Source organism: Magnolia sinica, chromosome 9 (assembly GCF_029962835.1).
Source record: "Magnolia sinica isolate HGM2019 chromosome 9, MsV1, whole genome shotgun sequence".
Taxonomy (NCBI): Eukaryota; Viridiplantae; Streptophyta; class Magnoliopsida; order Magnoliales; family Magnoliaceae; genus Magnolia; species Magnolia sinica.
The window spans coordinates 10,699,620-10,704,027 of NC_080581.1; the positions used below are offsets into that span (position 1 = coordinate 10,699,620).

Consider the following 4,408-nt stretch of genomic DNA (forward strand, 5'->3'; position numbering starts at 1 on the left):
AGTTTTATTTCTCTTAGGTTGCTTCTTAGTTTAGTTTTCTTTCTTACATTGCAATAACATAGTTTATGCTAGGACGTAGATCTCTGAATTTAGAACTAGCACCGTTTGATCCTGAGATTGAAAGAACAATTCGTGAAAGATTGAGAAATAATCCTGTTGAAATGGCGAATGAGACTGAAGTTAAAGCTCTCAAAGATTATTCAGCTCCTGTCCAATTTAATGCGCCTTCATGCATAGTGTTGCCAACCACTACGGCAGCACACTTTGAACTTAAACCTGGAGTCATACAATTGTTGCCATCCTTTTATGGATTGGACAAGGAGGACCCATATCATCATGTGAAAGAATTCTTAAACATTTGCTCCACCTTTAAGTTCCAAAACTTCTCACACGATTCGATCCGCCTACGCCTGTTTCCTTTTTCTTTGAAGGATAAGGCGAAAGCATGGTTGAATTCTCTAGAAGTTGGATCTATCACTACATGGGACCAACTGTCTAAGAAGTTCTTAAACAAGTTCTTCCCCGTTCACAAAACTAATGCCCTCCGTAGAGAAATTACTAACTTCACACAAAAAGAGGGCGAGCACTTTCATGAATGTTGGGAAAGATGGAAGGACTTGCTTTTTAAATGTCCTCACCATGGTTTTGAGAAGTGGCAACAAGTTCAATACTTCTATGACGGTCTGACACCACAGAACCGTCGCATGGTTGATGCCACTAGTGGAGGGTCATTCATGACCAAAAGTGATGTCGAAGCGTGGAACTTCTTTGAAACCTTGTGCGAAAATTCCCAGCAATGGGATTATTCAAATAGAGGTGACAGAAGTCCCCAACCACAAAAGAGAGGTGGTATATATGAGATAGGAGTCATGCCAGAGCTGAGCGCCAAGCTTGATAACCTGACAAAGAAAGTTGATGCTCTGGTATTAAATAATGGACCACCACAAACAGCTCAAGTCGAGGCATATGCCACATGTTCTAGTCCTGCCCATCCTATGCAATCTTATCCATCTGGTGCAGCATTCCCAGAACTTCTCTCTGAACAAGTTCATGCTATGAACACTTTTCAAAAATCTGGGAATGATCCTTACTCAAACACCTATAATCCAGGGTGAGCTAGACATCCAAATTTCTCTTGGGCAAAAGGACCACAACAAGGAGGACCATCTGGAAATCCTCCCATGCAACCGCACCTCCAAGTTGGCAGTCAACAACCTCAACAGTTTCCACAATATCAATAACTGCCTACACAATCAAGGAAACCATCTCTTGAGGATACACTCCATCTTTTCATGCAGAGTTCTCTCCAATTCCAAAAAGACACCCAACAAACCTTACTGGCCAACCAGCAAAGCTTACATGCAAATGCACAATCCATTGCCAAGCTGAAAGTACAAATGGGTCAACTAGCTGCCACATTGAGTGAGAGAGAGAAGGGCAAGTTCCCTAGCCAACCTGAGGCTAATCCAAAGGGACAATATGAGATTGGCTCTAATTCCAACCAAGGGCAATATCATGAACAGGCCAAATCGATCATTACCCTTAGGTCAGGCAAGCAGACTGATAACAGAATAGAGATGCCTGGGGATGAATCAATTTCTAAAACAGAAGATCAAGATGAAGTAGAGAGCCATACCAATGCATCCAAAGTTCAAAAGCTCTCTGACTCTCCAAGAGCCACTAATGTGCCACCTTATGTGCCCAAAGCACCCTTTCCTCAACGTCTGGCACCAATAAAGAAAAGAAATAACTTTGATGAAATCTTGGATGTGTTTTAAAAAGTGCAAGTCAACATCCCGTTGCTTGACGCTATCAAGCAAGTCCCTACTTATGCTAAGTTTCTTAAAGATTTATGCACTCAAAAGCGTAAGCAGAATGTTCATAAGAAAGTCTTCCTTGCAGAGCAGCTCAGCTCCATGATTCAACATAACACCCCTCCTAAATTTAGGGATCCAGGAGCTCCCACCATTTCTTGCGGCATAGGAGATCATAAGATCGGGAAGGCATTACTTGATTTAGGGGTGAGTGTCAATTTGTTACCATATTCGGTTTATGAGCAGCTAAGACTTGGTGAGTTGAAACCGACTAAGGTAACATTACAACTAGCCGATAGATCTATCAAGGTGCCCCGGGGTGTTATTGAAGATGTGTTAATCCAGGTTGATAAATTTTATTTTCCAGTGGATTTCATAGTTATAGATACTCAGCCTGTCCAGAATCTTCATAGTCAGATCCCAGTCATTTTGGGTCGTCCATTTTTGGCCACATCTAATGCTATTATCAATTGCAAGAATGGAGTTATGAAATTGTCCTTTGGTAACATGAATATTAAACTCAATATTTTTAATGCAGGACAACAACCCTCAGATTTGGATGACATATTTGAAGTGGACATGATCGAGAGCCTTGTGCAGGACTCCTTCCGTACATCTTTTGAAGATCCTCTTGAGACCTGCTTAGCACAATCGGGCATGGATTTTGACATTGATAGTCCCATCCATGAAGTCAATGCATTGCTCGACTCTACTCCTATATTGGAGACTAAAAAATGGAGAGCGAAAGTGGAACCTCTTCATCCCTCTGAGACTCTTCCTGACAGCACAGTTTGTAACTCTGAGAAGACAAAGGCGAGCAGGCTGCTTAATGTTCTTAGAGCATATAAGGTAGCAATTGAACGGAAGATAGAAAAAATCCAGGGAGTATGCCCCACTGTATGGATGGATCATGCTGTGGTAATATCGCATAACATGCAAAGTAAGCGTGATCATAACATAGAAGAAGTCGTTCGAGCAGAAGTCCTTAAATTATTTGACGACAGTGTCAGTTGCCTTATTTCAGATAGCACAGTTCATGGGAACTCACATCACTTATTTTAGATGATTTGGTGAACAAAGATGTTGAGGAAATTTATTTGGCGGACCCAGGTTATCAAGATTGATTAATTCATGGTCCATTCTTGTCTAGTTGAAGACGTTAAACTTAGCGCTCCTAGGACGCAACCCAAATTTTCATTCCATTTCACTTTTCTCATTCATTACTTCAATGTTTGTGGGTAACATTACTGCAAACCCTCACGAGACTACAACTCGTCCACTAGGGGTAACCTAGGGGTTTAAAGGCTTGTTGCATGCGCTAAATGCAATCGAGAGCACCTGCGAAAGTGGTATACGTAGGATCTTCTTTTGTTTTTCTTTTTGTTATTTTTGCTTATGTTGATTTCTCGCTTGTGCTAACTCGCTTTTATGTTGAAATTTTTCACAAATTTTGAGAAAGCTTCTTGATTCTCCATCCAGGTATTATCTTTTCATCACTCCTCTTTTATTCTCGTTGTCCCATGTGCATTGCTTGTTTATTTCTTTTACATTGAGGACAATGTAGATTTTAGGTTGGGGGTGGGAGATTAGGATACCTAATCAGTATTTTCTTGGTCTTGAGTAAAATTTGTGATTCTTGGTCTTGAGCAAAATTTGTGAAAATTTTAAAAATTTTTCTGACTTTCTATTGAATTCAAAGTGATTTTGAAGGATAGTTGTGATTTTAACATTATAAGATACATGATGTTGGTAACTAATGACTCTTGGATTCGGCCATCTGCTTGATTTCACAGTTAATTTTGAATTGTTAATCCATGATTAGACGTTGTAAACATTGATTGAGTCATGATTTCACATATCACATCTCGCTTGCACATTAAGTTTTGGTTCGATAACTGAATGATTAACTTGGTAAAAAGAAGAATTGAAAGGCTAAGTCACATAATCTTCACCATAGGTTTGCTCCCTATAGGTGTAGATTTGATTCTCCATAGTTGACTTATAAAAAAAATGAGGCGACGAGTTTTCACCATAGGTTTGCTCCCTGTAGGTGAGGATTTGATTCCCTTCCTTGGCGTACTGTTCATAAAAATTTTTAAAAAAAAAAAAAAAATGAAGGCTGAAAGGTTAATCTGAAATGCTAGTGTTGGTTGTCACCAATTCTGTTGTTAATTACCAATTTTAGCATGAAATTGATTATTGGAACTCTTAATGATTGTAAGCTGAGATTATGCTATACACCTGTGGAACTCAATGTTTAGGAATGTTCTAATTAATGGATTAATATGTTGAACTTGATTATGAAGTTTACTGTGAGCTTGATTTCAGGAGAAAATTCTACTTACCATTCATGAATCTTAGAATTTTCACATCTCAGCTATCTATTCACAAGTCACTTGAGTTTATAGGAATCGTCTCTTATTTCTAAAATTATTTTTCGCATGTTTTGCTCGGGACTAGCAAAATGCTGGTTGGGGGTTGTGATCAAGGTCAAATATTGCATATCAGACCCCAGATATTGCCTAAATTGACGTACATGATGAGGCTTAATGGAGTGTTTTACTCGTGTTTTTATTACAGGATGAAATCAGGAG

At 39.2% G+C, this 4,408-nt stretch overlaps 1 non-coding gene across 1 annotated transcript; it reads right to left on the reverse strand.

The window, feature by feature from the left end:
• Positions 1-539: 539 nt before the first annotated feature.
• Positions 540-646, reverse strand: LOC131257050 (small nucleolar RNA R71). Its single transcript, XR_009177072.1, has one exon. It is a non-coding gene; the product is annotated as a small nucleolar RNA R71 (small nucleolar RNA).
• Between the last annotated feature and the right edge of the window lie 3,762 nt (positions 647-4,408).